Source organism: Helicoverpa armigera, chromosome 8, assembly GCF_030705265.1.
Source record: "Helicoverpa armigera isolate CAAS_96S chromosome 8, ASM3070526v1, whole genome shotgun sequence".
Taxonomy (NCBI): domain Eukaryota; kingdom Metazoa; phylum Arthropoda; class Insecta; order Lepidoptera; family Noctuidae; genus Helicoverpa; species Helicoverpa armigera.
In genome coordinates this window covers 4001120-4020304 of record NC_087127.1, presented here as the reverse complement: position 1 = coordinate 4020304, position 19185 = coordinate 4001120, and the positions used below count along the sequence as shown (strand labels likewise).

The 19185-nt window shown below is 35.9% G+C and overlaps 1 protein-coding gene and 1 long non-coding RNA gene across 2 annotated transcripts in view; one reads left to right on the top strand and one right to left on the bottom strand.

The window, feature by feature from the left end:
- Window positions 1-19185, top strand: part of LOC135117206 (hemicentin-1-like) — an 81414-nt gene that overhangs the window by 37752 nt on the left and 24477 nt on the right. The gene's annotated exons all lie outside the window — the stretch shown is intronic.
- LOC135117214 (uncharacterized) lies at window positions 8539-9194 on the bottom strand. The gene is made up of 2 exons (XR_010276709.1): window positions 8903-9194; window positions 8539-8664 (listed from the first exon to the last, which is right to left on the bottom strand). It is a non-coding gene; the product is annotated as an uncharacterized LOC135117214 (long non-coding RNA).

The following is a 19185-nucleotide window of genomic DNA, read 5'->3' as shown; positions in this document are numbered from 1 at the left end:
TTTGTTTTGTTTGTCTGTTAGCGTTATATCGGGTCTATTATTGTATATGGTGTAATCTGTGATGATGGTGCGGTCGTAATACATCTTATATCGTTCATTCTCTAAAACCGATTTTGGTGAATATTTGTAATATGGTGTGTATGGGTCTTGCGTGAGTTTGTGTTTGTCTGCTAGTTTTTGGTAACATACATTGACGAGTTGGTTGTGTCTGTGTGTGTAATCGTTTTGTGTAAGTGTGCTATATGCTCCTGTGATATGTTGAATGGTCTCCGGCTTACTGTGACATTTTCTGCATAGGTCGTTTCTCATCGTACTGTCTCTGATTATATATTTCCTATAGTTTTTCGTATTGATAACCTGGTCCTGTATCGCCAGCATAAATCCCTCGGTTCTGGGAACAATCCACTTAATTCTAACCATTTATTAGAAGCATCTTTATCTATGAATATCTGCTGTAGATCGTTCGGGTGCCTACCTTGTAGTTCTTTTTGCTTCCATTTTCTGTGTATGTCTTCTATATGTTGTTTTATTTTCTGTTTCTATGTTATTGTCGTTGCTTAAATTTAGTGGTGTGTATTGTTCATCTAAATCGCTTATAGCTTTGTGTAATGTACTATTGTTTTGTTTCCGTCTGAAGAATTGCTTAAGACTTATAATTTGTCGTTTGTGAAGATAGCTTATTTCAATTAACCCTCTCCCTCCATCTTTCCTAGATAAAATGACTCTTTCTATTGCTATTAGAAATGTTGATTAAATGAAAACCCCAATAATTCAGACAGAATGTTTATTAGCGTTATACTTATTTTACTGCACATTATAATAATCTACTACGCACGCCATTATCAAAGCTCACCGGAAGAAGGGAGGATGACAGATACTTCCTGTCATAGTGACGGGACAACCACAGACAAAATAGTAACTTAATCTATGGTAGTATTCCAATACCCCCGCTCAAGATCAAGTCTAATTTTTTTTTCTTACAATCTTATACAAAACAATAAAAATTTACTTGATATTGAACACATCCTTATTTTATAAAAATGGCAACATTACAATCTGTCATTATGACGTTTGACATTTAAAATGGTTAACTTGACATTGACAGAAAAATATAACCTCTCTAAATCTTACATCCATATTTAAAGAAAATGTTTACTAAAACATGTTACAAATATCCAAGTAATACAAAACATGCTAAATTAACAACAAATACAAACAATGTTTGAACATCATATAATCTACGTTTCGTACAAACCAAGTGTTTCACAAAAATAGTTATGTTTAACTTGAGACAATGATTTGGTAAGTATATCAGCTTTATTTTCATTAGTACACACATATTTCAATGTAATTAAACCTTTGTTTACTATGTCTTTTATAAAATGAACTTTTATATCAATATGTTTGGATCTTTTACTGTTTTCATAGCTTTCTATCATTTTAATTGTACTTTGATTGTCAATAAACAAAGAACAGGTTAAGTCTTTATCACAATGTAAGTCTTTTAACACTTCTCTAATGTAGACAATTTCACTTACAGATAGAGCTGCTGCAATATATTCGGATTCTGCTGTTGACAATGCGACTGAAGTCTGCTTCTTGGAAGTCCAGCTGACCAGGCTGCCTCGATGAAATATTGCAACTCCACTGACGCTCTTACGATCCATTTGTTCACTTCCCCAATCAGAATCTGAAAAGGCTAGTAATATATTATTAGTTTCTCTTCTGTATACTAATCCTTTGTGCTTTGTTTGTTTCAGGTATCTCAAGATTCTCTTCGCTGTCCACAGTGTTGAAGTTGGATGATTCATATATCTACTAAGGAATCCTGTTGCATAGGCTATGTCAGGACGACTAATTGTAGCCAAATACATGAGTGACCCGATGAGTTCTCTATATGGAATGTTATTCAGTACTTCTTCATTTTGATTTATTTTTAAGTTAACTTCCATAGGTGTATTACATCCTTTACAGTCTTGCATATGAAACTTCAATAAAATTTTCTCTATAATTTGTGTTTGTTTTATTTTTATTCCATCTTTGGTTTTAGTTATTTCCATTCCCAAGAATTTATTTATATTTCCCATATGCTTAGCTTGAAATTGTTCTTTTAGCTTCTGTATAATATTTTGTCCATTTCAATTATTAATATATCGTCCACAAATATAAGTATATAAACATCTTGTCCTGTATATAAGCAGAAATCACTCTGAGATTGTTTTAGTCCATTTTGTGTTAAGAACTTGCTTAATTTTTCATTCCAACAACGTGGAGCTTCTTTCAGTCCATATAAAGCTTTCTTTAACTTTAAAACTTTTCCTTCTGTCTTATTCTGTAGTCCTTCAGGGTACTTTATATATATGTTTGAGTTTAATTCTCCATTTAAAAACGCTGTAGGTATGTCAAGCTGTTTGATAGGTAATTCCTCCTGAACTGCTTTATTTAAGAATAACCTTACTGTAGTCATTCTTGCTACTGGTGCGTATACATTTTGAGTAGTTTCCTCCTGAAAACCTTTTGCGACTAATCTGGCTTTCTTGGTGTTGTCTGCTTTAGTCCGAAATACCCATTTTGTGTCGATAGCCTTGTGTCCTTCTGGTAGATCACTTTCTTCCCATGTCTTTAATTTTTTATGTGCTTCTAACTCTTTTTGTATTGCTTCTTTCCATTCTTCTTGTTTAATGGCATATTCCTCATAAAATGACTTGAGTTCCTCATTTACAAATTCTGTTCCTCTGTCAGTCCTTATTCTCTGTACATTATTTCCATTGTTCTTCATAACTTTTATATAATTCATAATGTAGTATTTTGCTTCATCTTTGGAATGTAGTAAATGAACTTCAAGAAAATGGGAGTAGTCATCTATGATTGTTAAGTAATATCTTTCTTCTTTATGAGTGATGGGAGTGACAGGTCCTCCTATATCACAGTATATTAGCTGACCAATTTTTCTAGTTCTTGGCAAAGAAATTGGCTTGAATGGACATCTTGTAGCTTTAGCTTCCATGCAAATGCTGCATCGTACCTTGGATAGTGGTAGATCAAGGACTCTCAACCCTCCATAGTTTAAATGTCCTAATCTTCTGTGCCAAAGATTCTCGTCTTCTGATATCAATGCATGTGTCTTTCTTACATTTAAATCTAATTTCATTGTATATAATTTTCCATTGCTTTGCCCTTGCACATGTATGTTACCTTTGCTTATTAATGCTGTTTCTTTTCTAAATGTCACTTGTAAACCTTTTTCATTAAGTTTTCTCACTGACAATAGGTTGTGAGACAATTTCTCTAAAATAAGGCAATCTGGAATTGATATTTCTAGTCCTTCTTTTGAAGTTCCTTTTAATTTTCCTTTTAGAGTTGTTCCTATTGTATTTCCATCTGCTACTTTAATATTTATGCGAGGAATCTTCTGTATATCTGTCATGTATTTCTGGAAGTTGTGAGATATCATATGGTGTGATGCACCAGAGTCTATCACAAATTCTATTTCTTCTTTTATGTGATTTTGTGTGTTTTCTGCCGAGTTGGCCTGCGCTGCTACAAATGATACTTCCTTATTAGTGGTATGCTCTTCTCCAATATTTGCAGTTTGTTTTCTAGTCTGCCTCATGCCTCTGCCTCGTGATCTGAAGCTTCTGCGGCCTCTCTGATGAAAATTTCTTTTTGGGCAATTTCGAGCAAAATGGTTGGGTTCTCCACAACTATAGCATTTTATTTGAGAAGTGCTTTCAAAACATACTCATTGGTTTTCTCGTAACACCTTGATTAGATTTCTCTTTCATTTCCGCGTCCAGTAATTTGCTTTTTACAAAATCTAAAGTTAATTCACTGTTTGACATTTCAAGAGCTGTGACTAAGGGTTGATAAGCTTGTTCGATACTTAATAGAAATTGACATACTTTCTCTTTCTCATCTATGACGATTCCATGACTGGCGATATCTTGAACTAGTTTTCGAATTTATTTATATGATCCTGAACACTTTGATTCTTACTGCATTTCAAGTTTATCAGTTGTTTTTGAGACATAAGCTGCTGAGTGTAGATTTTCTTTGAAACGTACTCTTGAGCTTGGTAATCATGTCATATGCGGTTGATGCATTTTAACATAGTCTAGATACTTATCTGGTATTCCTTGTATTATTATATTGCGTGCTTTCGAGTCTTGTTTGATGAACTCTTCCTCTTTTGCTTTCTTCTCGTTCCCGCTTTCTATTACCTTTCTCAATCCCTTTTCATCTAGGAGAATTTCGATTCTAAAGAGCCAATTCTCAAAATTGTCTTCCAGTTTCGGTATATGGGAACACGACGCTGTCATTATTTTGGCTTTCTTCTTTTCGTTTCTGGCTGAAAAATAAGCCTACCCCTTTTACCCTTTTACACGTGTTTGACCGTAACCTTACTTGTTGATTAGGTACTTTCCTACGCTATCCTGTGTCATCTGACTGAATTATGGGCCTGGGCCCATAACCTATTAGAAATGTTGATTAAATGAAAACCCCAATAATTCAGACAGAATGTTTATTAGCGTTATACTTATTTTACTGCACATTATAATAATCTACTACGCACGCCATTATCAAAGCTCACCGGAAGAAGGGAGGATGACAGATACTTCCTGTCATAGTGACGGGACAACCACAGACAAAATAGTAACTTAATCTATGGTAGTATTCCAATAATTGCAGACTTAGGATGGTGGTATCTATGTTGTGTTAGTATGGTTCTGGTTTTCACTTCTAGAACATGCAGTTCCGTTTTGGTCCATTTAATTATTAATTTATTTATTTATTGTTTATTACAAGGTATATTATATATTCTAAAAGGTACAAAATGTCCAACAAAACTGTATACAACAGTTTGTCTGTTTATTGGAATACTACCATAGATTAAGTTACTATTTTGTCTGTGGTTGTCCCGTCACTATGACAGGAAGTATCTGTCATCCTCCCTTCTTCCGGTGAGCTTTGATAATGGCGTGCGTAGTGGATCATTATAATGTGCAGTAAAATAAGTATAACGCTAATAAACATTCTGTCTGAATTATTGGGGCTTTCATTTAATCAACATTTCTAATAGGTTATGGGCCCAGGCCCATAATTCAGTCAGATGACACAGGATAGCGTAGGAAAGTACCTAATCAACAAGTAAGGTCACGTCAAAAGGGTAAAAGGGTAGGTTTATTTTCAGCCAGAAACGAAAAGAAGAAAGCCAAAATAATGACAGCGTCGTGTTCCCATATACCGAAACTGGAAGACAATTTTGAGAATTGGCTCTTTAGAATCGAGATTCTACTAGATGAAAGGGATTGAGAAAGGTAATAGAAAGCGGGAACGAGAAGAAAGCAAAAGAGGAAGAGTTCATCAAACAAGACTCGAAAGCACGCAATATAATAATACAGGAATACCAGATAAGTATCTAGACTATGTTAAAAATGCATCAACCGCATATGACATGATTACCAAGCTCAAGAGTACGTTTCAAAGAAAATCTACACTCAGCAGCTTATGTCTCAAAAACAACTGATAAACTTGAAATGCAGTAAGAATCAAAGTGTTCAGGATCATATAAATAAATTCGAAAACTAGTTCAAGATATCGCCAGTCATGGAATCGTCATAGATGAGAAAGAGAAAGTATGTCAATTTCTATTAAGTATCGAACAAGCTTATCAACCCTTAGTCACAGCTCTTGAAATGTCAAACAGTGAATTAACTTTAGATTTTGTAAAAGCAAATTACTGGACGCGGAAATGAAAGAGAAATCTAATCAAGGTGTTACGAGAAAACCAATGAGTATGTTTTGAAAGCACTTCTCAAATAAAATGCTATAGTTGTGGAGAACCCAACCATTTTGCTCGAAATTGCCCAAAAGAAATTTTCATCAGAGAAAGCTTCAGATCACGAGGCAGAGGCATGAGGCAGACTAGAAAACAAACTGCAAATATTGGAGAAGAGCATACCACTAACAAGGAAGTATCATTTGTAGCAGCGCAGGCCAACTCGGCAGAAAACACACAAAATCACATAAAGAAGAAATAGAATTTGTGATAGACTCTGGTGCATCACACCATATGATATCTCACAACTTAGAAATACATGACAGATATACAGAAGATTCCTCGCATAAATATTAAAGTAGCAGATGGAAATACAATAGGAACAACTCTAAAAAAAATTAAAGGAACTTCAAAGAAGGACTAGAAATATCAATTCAGAGATTTTGGAGAAATTGTCTCACAACCTATTGTCAGTGAAAACTTAATGAAAAAGGTTTACAAGTGACATTTAGAAAAGAAACAGCATTAATAAGCAAAGGTAACATACATGTGCAAGGGCAAAGCAATGGAAAATTATATACAATGAAATTAGATTTAAATGTAAGAAAGACACATGCATTGATATCAGAAGACGAGAATCTTTGGCACAGAAGATTAGGACATTTAAACTATGGAGGGTTGAGAGTCCTTGATCTACCACTATCCAAGGTGCGATGCAGCATTTGCATGGAAGCTAAAGCTACAAGATGTCCATTCAAGCCAATTCCTTTGCCAAGAACTAGAAAAATTGGTCAGCTAATATACTGTGATATAGGAGGACCTGTCACTCCATCACTCATAAAGAAGAAAGATATTACTTAACAATCATAGATGACTACTCCCATTTTCTTGAAGTTCATTTACTACATTCCAAAGATGAAGCAAAATACTACATTATGAATTATATAAAAGTTATGAAGAACAATGGAAATAATGTACAGAGAATACGGACTGACAGAGGAACAGAATTTGTAAATGAGGAACTCAAGTCATTTTATGAAGAATATGGCATTAAACAAGAAACATCATGTGCATATACCCCACAACAAGTTTCAGTATGTGAACGCATGAATAGGACACTGGCAGATAAGGTGAGAGCAATGCTTTTGGAAACAAACTTACCTAAATACCTATGGGGTGAAGCTATAAGATGTGCGGCTTATACTATAAATAGGGCACCTACAAAAGCTCTCAAAGGAGACACACCAGCTAAATTGTGGTATGGCAAAAACAATTTGGATAAACTAAGAGTGTTTGGTGCAAAAGCATGGTGTACCATATTACCAAGACCCAACAAGTTGGAACCCAGAGCAAAATCAGTGAGAATGATAGGATACTGTGGTTCAGGATATAGATTATGGGACCCAAAAACAAATGATATAATTGAATCACGAGATGTACGTTTTGATGAATCAAACTACAAATATGAAGAAAATGAGACAAATACTTACCATTATATAGATGATGAAGAATCAACAGATAAGGAAAACAATCAAGAGACAGAAACTGATCAGAATACAGAGGAGATCAGGGAAAGTACTGAACAAACTATGGAAAACACTCAAGAGACAGAAACTGATCAGAATACAGAGGAAATCAGACACACAAGAAGACATGTGAAATTACCGGCAAAGTATGATGACTATGATATGTCAAACATAGCATATGCTAATGTCTGAAGACCCAGTCAGCTACAATGAGGCCATTAAACAAGAAGAATGGAAAGAAGCAATACAAAAGAGTTAGAAGCACATAAAAATTAAAGACATGGGAAGAAAGTGATCTACCAGAAGGACACAAGGCTATCGACACAAAATGGGTATTTCGGACTAAAGCAGACAACACCAAGAAAGCCAGATTAGTCGCAAAAGGTTTTCAGGAGGAAACTACTCAAAATGTATACGCACCAGTAGCAAGAATGACTACAGTAAGGTTATTCTTAAATAAAGCAGTTCAGGAGGAATTACCTATCAAACAGCTTGACATACCTACAGCGTTTTAAATGGAGAATTAAACTCAAACATATATATAAAGTACCCTGAAGGACTACAGAATAAGACAGAAGGAAAAGTTTTAAAGTTAAAGAAAGCTTTATATGGACTGAAAGAAGCTCCACGTTGTTGGAATGAAAAATTAAGCAAGTTCTTAACACAAAATGGACTAAAACAATCTCAGAGTGATTTCTGCTTATATACAGGACAAGATGTTTATATACTTATATTTGTGGACGATATATTAATAATTGGAAATGGACAAAATATTATACAGAAGCTAAAAAGAACAATTTCAAGCTAAGCATATGGGAAATATAAATAAATTCTTGGGAATGGAAATAACTAAAACCAAAGATGGAATAAAAATAAAACAAACACAAATTATAGAGAAAATTTTATTGAAGTTTCATATGCAAGACTGTAAAGGATGTAATACACCTATGGAAGTTAACTTAAAAATAAATCAAAATGAAGAAGTACTGAATAACATTCCATATAGAGAACTCATCGGGTCACTCATGTATTTGGCTACAATTAGTCGTCCTGACATAGCCTATGCAACAGGATTCCTTAGCAGATATATGAATCATCCAACTTCAACACTGTGGACAGCCGAGAAGAATCTTGAGATACCTGAAACAAACAAAGCACAAAGGATTAGTATACAGAAGAGAAACTAATAATACATTACTAGCCTTTTCAGATTCTGATTGGGAAGTGAACAAATGGATCGTAAGAGCGTCAGTGGAGTTGCAATATTTCATCGAGGCAGCCTGGTCAGCTGGACTTCCAAGAAGCAGACTTCAGTCGCATTGTCAACAGCAGAATCCGAATATATTGCAGCAGCTCTATCTGTAAGTGAAATTGTCTACATTAGAGAAGTGTTAAAAGACTTACATTGTGATAAAGACTTAACCTGTTCTTTGTTTATTGACAATCAAAGTACAATTAAAATGATAGAAAGCTATGAAAACAGTAAAAGATCCAAACATATTGATATAAAAGTTCATTTTATAAAAGACATAGTAAACAAAGGTTTAATTACATTGAAATATGTGTGTACTAATGAAAATAAAGCTGATATACTTACCAAATCATTGTCTCAAGTTAAACATAACTATTTTTGTGAAACACTTGGTTTGTACGAAACGTAGATTATAAGATGTTCAAACATTGTTTGTATTTGTTGTTAATTTAGCATGTTTTGTACTACTTGGATATTTGTAACATGTTTTAGTAAACATTTTCTTTAAATTCTTTAAATATGTGTGTAAGATATAGAGAGGTTATATTTTTCTGTCAATGTCAAGTTAACCATTTTAAATGTCAAACGTCATAATGACAGATTGTAATGTTGCCATTTTTATAAAATAAGGATGTGTTCAATATCAAGTAAATTTTTATTGTTTTGTATAAGATTGTAAGAAAAAAAATTAGACTTGATCTTGAGCGGGGGTATTGGAATACTACCATAGATTAAGTTACTATTTTGTCTGTGGTTGTCCCGTCACTATGACAGGAAGTATCTGTCATCCTCCCTTCTTCCGGTGAGCTTTGATAATGGCGTGCGTAGTGGATCATTATAATGTGCAGTAAAATAAGTATAACGCTAATAAACATTCTGTCTGAATTATTGGGGCTTTCATTTAATCAACATTTCTAATACTGTTGGATCAGATTTTTTAAACCATTGACTTTTGACCAACTTTTTCTAGCTTTGTAAATAGGACTCACCTTTGCTAACTTGACGGTATCAGGAAAAGTACCACTTGATAAACATTTGTTTATGCAATCAGTAAGCTCGTCAATAATTATGGTTTTTAAGCATTTAACCGCTTTTGTGCTTATGCCATCTAGGCCGGTGCTGGTATTGCTGTCAGGGTTATCAATGATCTTAGAAATTCCGTTTGTAGTGCATGGTGTAAGTTCGCTTAAGATTGTGTCATGTGTGTAATAATTATCATCGAACATTAGTATGTTACCGGTGTTTATGTGATAGTCTTTATGTATTTTGTTGACTAAATCTGTTCCAATCGACGAGAAAAAAATATTAAATAAGTCACATACCGATTTCGCCTCAGTTACGAGTTCCTGGTTCGATATTAGTTTTGTAGGAGCACTGCTGTCACTAATTTTATTTAAACCTAAGCCCTCTTATTATAAAAACTGCCGCAAGTAGTGGTTTAAACCAGACTGAAGACGTCTTGGTTTATTACGGTACTTACGATAGTGTTTACATCCTTATTACAAAACGTAGACTAAGAGAAGACTGTTTGGTACTTCGATTTGTCTGTGGTTCAAATAATATCCACAGATTATAAGCAACAAATATTTAAATCATTCGTTCAATCGTTCCGAATTCTATGCGTTATTTTTAAGTCTATTTTGATAAAAATAAATAACTACGACAATAAAAAATATATCTACGCAGTTGAAAATATTACTTTTTATTATTTATTTATTTATTTACTTATTGGAAAACCAACAGCTATACAAAACAATGTTGTAAACATAGGTATATAAAGAAAACAGAAAGCCAATTATAGGTTTTCACGGATAACAATGGAATAACACGCTTAAAGCTAAGTCATCAGCTGGTCTATGTTCTGGTCTATCCTACTTAATATTATAAACGCGAAAGTTTGTATGTATGGATGTATGGATGTATGGATGTTTGTTACTCTTTCACGCAAAAACTACTGAATGGATTTTAATGAAACTTTACAATAACATAGCTTATACATCAGAATAACACATAGGCTACAATTTGTAAACATATTGTTCGAAATACTAAACCTGCGCAGACGAAGTCGCGGGCAGGCCCGCCGTAAGCGGGCGTGCAGCGCGTGCACAGCACGCGGGCGGCACGTCCTGGGGGGCGGCAAATCTAGCGAGTTATCACGTAATATTAAAAAAATACAATATCTTTTTACTAATGATTTGATTTCAATATTCCCGAACACAGCAATAGCGCTAAGAATATTACTTACACTGCCGGTTTCAGTTAGGTACATCTGTTGAAAGGTCATTTCAAAATTAAAGATTCTTAAAAAAGATTTAAGATGACAACCAGTGGCGTAGCGTGGAGCAAATGCTATTTAGGGGGCGGCACAATTAAACCAATAAAATTTCAGAAAAAGCCGCCCTATCTTTGGTCGTCTCCTATTAATTTTGACTGTTTCACCCTTTGCATCCCCAAAAAAATTCGCGCTCGCTGCGCTCGCGACTCCATGTCAGATGTCGCATTTTATCTTTGTTTAATTGTTGAGGCATTCAATTCCGAAAAACACTTTTTATGATATGTTTACTTCTTGAAAACTCTAAGGTAAAAATCGCGCTCGCTTCGCTCGCGGCTTTTGCACTTCACTTCTGTGCATATCTTACTTTTTGACTTTGCTGTGTTTATTTACAGTAGTTGTTATTTGTTTTGTGTCCTTAGACTAAAAATTTTCGCGCTCGCTCCGCTCGCGCTTCCTTACATATGTCCTGTGTCTTGTAAGTTTACTTTTCAACGGGAAACCCCCCAAATAATATATTTTACTGACTTTAAACATTGTTTCAGATATTTAAGTGCGTTAGTTTAAGTTAATCATAATCTTTCAATACATAGGGGCCACTTATGTAATGATTGCACTGCATTGATGCCCTAAGCAATTGCTTGCTAATAATGCCCTAATTAATTGCTTAGTTTGCTTATGGGCTACCCCAGAGACTGCTTAGGTTACTCTGAACATTTCAAGTAAATAAAAAGTTATGTGTAATGTATGATATGTATTGCAATAGTTATTTATCCAAAAGTAGGCGGGTTTTCTGCAATCAGAGCGGTGCATCTAGGTACATATTTTTTTCTGTTGGACAAGTAAGATAGATATGAATTGTCCGGACCCCCTGGATCCGCCCCCTATATATTTTTTGACAAAACGTATGTAGTCGTAGGGCGGCATAATCAGTTTTGCACGCGGGCGAACAAACAGCTAGCGGCGGGCCTGGTCGCGGGCACCAGCTAGTACTCGTAGTTACATAATACAAAGTTAAATTTTGAAAAAATCGTGATTTAGTTGCCTACGAACCACAGCACTCTTGGTATTGAATGGGTCAAAAGAGTCTCTTTACACAATTTGTTAAAATCCTTGCTCGCTCGCAACATGTATGTATTCTGCCTATAGTTCGAAGATGACAATGGGACTGATATAGGTGGGTTAAACCGAACAGATTTTTAAGGAACTGAGAAATTAAGTTTTTGCAATAAATTAGGGCAGTCAATTTCATTTGACAGCAGTTTGAGTAGAAATGAACAGTCGGCTAAATGGCGTCGGTTTACAAGTGAGTGACTGAAGGTGGAATTTTTTGCACTGATTTATATAATTCTCTGACCTGTATGGTATATTGAGCCGATAACATAAATATCTTATAAAACGTTTCTGAATGCTCTCTAAGCGATCAATATATTTGTCATAGCGTGGATTCCAAATTTGTGATGCATACTCAAGGTGACTTCTTACAAATGCACAATAAAGAATTTTAAGTGTTTTACCTTTTTTAAAACACTTGGATATTCTCATCACAAAACCTAAGGCATAGCAACTACTTGTTCAATGTGACTGTCAAATAAAAGCTTAGAATCGTGATAGACACCAAGGTCACGCACCCCATCACATCTTGGCAGTATTTGACCTTTGAGTTCGTAGTTGACTAATATTGGTGCGCGTTTCCTACTAAAGGTGACTATAGACTCTATAGTCACCTCTCTATATAGTCACTCTATAGTAGAGAGCATTTAGAAGGGTTAAGGTCCAGTTTATTAGTTTGACAGTAAGTGTCAAGTCTTGATAAGTCAGATTGAAGTGCTTCAACGTCCTTTATTGACGATATGGACGAATAGATTTTCATATCGTCTGCAAAGCAGAGAAGATTAGAATGGCGGAAGCAAGAGTCGATGTCGCTTACATATGTAGATGATGAAGAGCAATGGGGCCATAAGGGAGCCTTGAAGCTCACCGCTAGGGATCAAAATCCAGCTTGAGGTGTAGTTAGCGGTAACAACAGATTGAGATCTATTTTCTAAATAAGAAGAAAACCACCGTAGTAGGTCATCTCTTATGCCATTACTACAAAGCTTCATTTTGAGGATGTTGTGGTCTATTCTGTCGAAGGCTTTGCTGTAATCAGTGTAAACGACATCGACTTGTGCTCCACCATCCATTCCCGCTGTTACGTAATCATTCAACAAGGCCAAATTCGACACTGTTGAACGACCTTTCAGGAAACCATGTTGCGAGGAACTGAAAGTACACTTGAGTGCTGCGTAGACCTGATCATATACTACCCTCTCAAAGACCTTAGCCACAGTGCACAGTTTAGATATTGGTCTATAGTTAATAATTTCATTTTCGAGCCTTTTTATGTACGGGAGTATAAGCCGACTTCAGATTTGCGGAATGGTAGATGTGGAAATTGATTTCTTGAACAGTAGTGATATCGGCAGAGCAATAGATTTAGCAGTTCTTATTATAAATTTGGGAGACAAATTATCAGGGCCAGCAGATTTAGACGGATCGAGGTTAGTCAACAATTTAGTAATGTGTTCAATATCAATTTCGATGGAGCAGATATCACCAACAGCATTAACATTCGTCATGTGTAGGGGTACAGAAGGTCTAGAATCAGTTCCTGCGTCATTAATGGAGTCTAGGAATGTAGAATAAAAATGGGAAGAGAACGCATTACAGATGTCGTTACCGGAAGAGATAGTTTTATCTTCATATTTGAAGTAGCTAGGCATTGAATTAGACTTCGAACGTTGCTTAAGGCGAGGAATTGGTCAACAATAATTCCATAACCGGCACGCGCATCTAAGGCGCCAAAAGGGGTCGGAGCGTCTGAGCGGGGCGAGGATAACAATACGCGCGCTAGCTTATAACTAAAAGTCGTAAGCGACAAAATGGTTTTGTAATTTTATTATTTAGAAATGATAATTTAGTAAAAATTCCTTCTACAATTTTAAAGAGTATGTATATACTTTTATTATTATTTTTAGCCCATACTGTCCCACTGCTGGGCAAAGGCCTCCCCATCTTGCTTCCACACTTCTCGATCTTTCGACCGAGCCCACCAGTCTCGACAATAGGCGTCAAGGTCGTCACGCCATCTCTTCCGGGGCCTACCCCGCCTGCGGTGTCCATCCTGAGGTGTCCACTGAGCGACGATAGTGGCCCATCTTTCCGGATGCATTCGGCTGACGTGTCCGGCCCAGTTCCACTTTAATATTGCCGACTTTCGGCCCACATCAGCCACTCCCGTTTTGGAACGTATGTCGGTATTTCGTACACGATCAGTTCGTCTAATACCTAAAAGGCTACGTTCCATCGCTCTTTGGCAAACCTTGAGCCTGGACTTCTGACACTCGGTGAGGGACCAGGTTTGCGCACCATAGGTTAGGACGGGCAAGATACACATGTCGACTAACTTTCGTTTGAGTGAAAGGGGTAGGTCCCCTTTCATGTAGTGCTTCATGGACCAGTAGCTCTTCCAGGCGTTCTCGATGCGGCGATCGATTACTGCTAAAAAAGTTAAGAGGCTTAAATCGGTCCCGTATGCCCATAATATGTGAATCTCTTTTTAAAAAGAGGTAAGTTTGATATATTTTTCTCTGTTATAAAAGTTACCTAATCATGTTTCTACTTCTAACAAAATAAGGTTTATATCATGAACTTTCAGGTAACCAAGTTGTATTTTGATCCGTTTTGTATTTACTGAGAAAAATTGAAATCCTTGGCGCCAAAAAATCCAATTCGTAACAAAAACTCTTAACAAAACTCCAAAAATGCTTAGGGTTCTTCTCAATGGAAGCTTCAGTAGATGACAAATAATTTAAGTAGCAACTGGCTTCCATTGTTTTCACTCTGTCACGTAGCATCTTAAAAGTAACCTCATCAGAAAGTCTACCATACACCTTGTATTTTCGGTGATATTTAGATTTCTCTTTAATCAGACGTATAAGTGAGGGGGAGTACCAAATTGGGTAAGAGTTTGGACGGATACTTTTAGATGGAATGTATTTGTTTCTTAGATGTGCCATGGTGCTATAAAAATAGTCTACACACTCATCAAGTGAACTATTCGCAAAATTATTGACCCAGTCAATAGCCGATATTTCATTATTAATTGAAGAAAAGTCACACCTATCATACAGATATCTGGTATAGGGTGCAGGTGTCAAATAATCGTATGCTGCAAAGTTTAAGTCGATAAAAAGTACGGGGTGATATTTTTCAACAGGTGCTAAGGGCGCTGGACATTCGCTCACGCAAACACCGTCATCGTTGCATAACACTAAATCCAAAATTTTTCCATAGAAGTTTACAATAGCATGGTATACAATGCTATTGTACAATGCTATTGTATGATATCCATCTGTATGATAGGTGTGACTTTTCTTCAATTAATAATGAAATATCGGCTATTGACTGGGTCAATAATTTTGCGAATAGTTCACTTGATGAGTGTGTAGACTATTTTTAGCAATGGCACATCTAAGAAACAAATACATTCTTCAATTTATTCTCCCCTCCCACCCGTCTGATTAAAAGAAATCTAAATATCACCGAAAATACAAGGTGTATGGTAGACTTTCTGATGAGGTTACTTTTAAGATGCTACGTGACAGAGTGAAAACAATGGAAGCCAGTTGCTACTTAAATTATTTGTCATCTACTGAAGCTTCCATTGAGAAGAACCCTAAGCATTTTTGGAGTTTTGTTAAGAGTTTTTGTTACGAATTGGATTTTTTGGCGCCAAGGATTTCAATTTTTCTCAGTAAATACAAAACGGATCAAAATACAACTTGGTTACCTGAAAGTTCATGATATAAACCTTATTTTGTTAGAAGTAGAAACATGATTAGGTAACTTTTATAACAGAGAAAAATATATCAAACATACCTCTTTTTAAAAAGAGATTCACATATTATGGGCATACGGGACCGATTTAAGCCTCTTAACTTTTTTAGCAGTTGAGTATATACATACTCTTTAAAATTGTAGAAGGAATTTTTACTAAATTATCATTTCTAAATAATAAAATTACAAAACCATTTTGTCGCTTACGACTTTTAGTTATAAGCTAGCGCGCGTATTGTTATCCTCGCCCCGCTCAGACGCTCCGACCCCTTTTGGCGCCTTAGATGCGCGTGCCGGTTATGGAATTATTGTTGACCAATTCCTCACCTTAAGCAACGTTCGAAGTCTAATTCAATGCCTAGCTACTTCAAATATGAAGATAAAACTATCTCTTCCGGTAACGACATCTGTAATGCGTTCTCTTCCCATTTTTATTCTACATTCCTAGACTCCATTAATGACGCAGGAACTGATTCTAGACCTTCTGTACCCCAACACATGACGAATGTTAATGCTGTTGGTGATATCTGCTCCATCGAAATTGATATTGAACACATTACTAAATTGTTGACTAACCTCGATCCGTCTAAATCTGCTGGCCCTGATAATTTGTCTCCCAAATTTATAATAAGAACTGCTAAATCTATTGCTCTGCCGATATCACTACTGTTCAAGAAATCAATTTCCACATCTACCATTCCGCAAATCTGGAAGTCGGCTTATATCACTCCCGTACATAAAAAAGGCTCGAAAAATGAAATTATTAACTATAGACCAATATCTAAACTGTGCACTGTGGCTAAGGTCTTTGAGAGGGTAGTATATGATCAGGTCTACGCAGCACTCAAGTGTACTTTCAGTTCCTCGCAACATGGTTTCCTGAAAGGTCGTTCAACAGTGTCGAATTTGGCCTTGTTGAATGATTACGTAACAGCGGGAATGGATGGTGGAGCACAAGTCGATGTCGTTTACACTGATTACAGCAAAGCCTTCGACAGAATAGACCACAACATCCTCAAAATGAAGCTTTGTAGTAATGGCATAAGAGATGACCTACTACGGTGGTTTTCTTCTTATTTAGAAAATAGTGAACTATTCGCAAAATTATTGACCCAGTCAATAGCCGATATTTCATTATTAATTGAAGAAAAGTCACACCTATCATACAGATATCTGGTATAGGGTGCAGGTGTCAAATAATCGTATGCTGCAAAGTTTAAGTCGATAAAAAGTACGGGGTGATATTTGTCAACAGGTGCTAAGGGCGCTGGACATTCGCTCACGCAAACACCGTCATCGTTGCATAACACTAAATCCAAAATTTTTCCATAGAAGCATACAATAGCATGGTATACAATAGCATTGTATACCATGCTATTGTTGAGGTTCTTGATAAAGTAAACTCCTTTGTCGTATATGTAAACTATTTATTACAGTACAGCGTTTGTGTAGCAGAGGGTACTAAGTTATCGAGACAACTGACAAGTGACGACTGAGCTTTTTCTCAGCATTTCCCGCCTTAAATAACCTTGTCGATGACAGTTGGTATTCTGTACAAAAAAGATTTAAAGCGGGAAACGAGTAACTACCACAAAAGTGTTGCCAGTTACAAAAATATAAAAGCATATTGTGACGTTATTAATAAATCATTTTACAAGAACTATTTGTAAATTTAAAATAATATTTATAAATTTAGCCTAACAACTCGGCCATCCGACTAACATTAACGAGACCTCTCGTTATGTAAAGATATGCAATGAAAAGTAAGTAATTATAAAATAGTAATATTTGACATAACTAGATATGTCCGATAGCCAAGTTTACATCAAAGATAAGAATAAGGTTTACATAGTCTATATCGACAAGCAAATATTATAAAGTAGCTCGTGGATACATAATCAAATATGTTATGAAATAGTTACTTAGTACATTATTCACGAAATCTGATCAAACATGAATATATAGTTCCAACTTGATGTGAAATGTGATATAAACATTATTAAAGTTTACAATTGTGAATTAATAAAGTACTTCAGCCTCTTGAAAAGAGATACTATCATAATTAATTAATTTTTACATTTTATATTAGAAATAAATATAATCATCTATAACACCGTGTTGTATAATCTACTTTTACTTATAATATTATAATTCTCTGGGAATTTAACAATCAAGCATTCACATTATGTTCCTGATCTAAAAGCTTTTGACCAACAGGGGCCATGACACTGCCACCTTTGACATGGTCGCGTGTTAATACCACATAGTACTTATAATTTGCCTTTTAATAATTGAACATGACTTTACATGATCTTCTCGTGAGAACATACAGGAGGTGACCATGACGCTATCGCTCCCTGCATGACCACACGGTGACCAAGATCTTAATAATCTCCAAGGGCGCGAGGCCGGCCATGACTTTGCCCAGGGACTGTCCATGACATTGCCAATCCCTGCCTTAGAGTGTAATAAATGATGCCTTGGTTTGATAGTATTTTAATTATCAATAGGAACCTTTTCATTTAACTTGACAAAAGGCTAGACTTGTGAGACTTACATTATTCGTTACATTGGACTTCGTCATCCTCATCGGTTGAGGACATGTCATCATAAGCACTACCGAAACTTAACCATGGAAACAGCTTGTCTAGTGCTACAATAGCTTCATAAGTTTTCCTTTCTTTGTTAACGGGGTGTCTTCAATGACAAACCTATCGTTTGGGAGGATTTTCTTAATTCTATAGGGCCCGCGACATTTAGCTTCTAGTTTTCTGGATTGGCCATCTTGACTAGGAACATTCCTAAGAACCCTAACTAGGTCACCAACTACAAAATTATTTCCCTTTTCCTATGTAAATCATAACGTGCCTTATCTTTGTCTTGTTGTACCTCTATCAAGGTCTTTGCAGTTTCACGTAAACTTTCTAAATTACTAACGTCGGCCCCTACATCTTCTATGATCTCGTTTAGGTTTCCTACAGAGGGTGGGTAGCTCTATAGCCAAAGAGAAGTTCTGTAGGAGTTTTCTTTGTCGTGGAGTGTATGGTGGTATTTATTCCTAATTGAATGTCTGGTAAGTATTCGTCCCAGTTTCCCTTAGGTTTTTCGTGGGACATGGAGCTCAATGCGGCAAGGATGGTACGGTTATACCGCTCCACCTGGCCGTTAGCTCGGGGTGTAGCTACGGCATTAAATATATGTTTTATACCAAGCGATTTAACAAAGTCCTGAAATTTCTTTCCCGTAAAACTCGTACCCTGGTCAGTTATAAGTCGCGTTGGTGTACCGAAGTAGCTTATGTGTTCTTTAAGCACACGTATACTTGTCGTAGACTTCGTATTACGGACCGGTGTTATGTTAATGTATTTCGTGAAAGAGTCAATAATGACAAGTATATAGCAGTTACCTCTTTGCTACGATTGAATGGGCCTAGATGATCCGCGTGGATAGTGTGAAACGGTATTTCAGTTTTTGG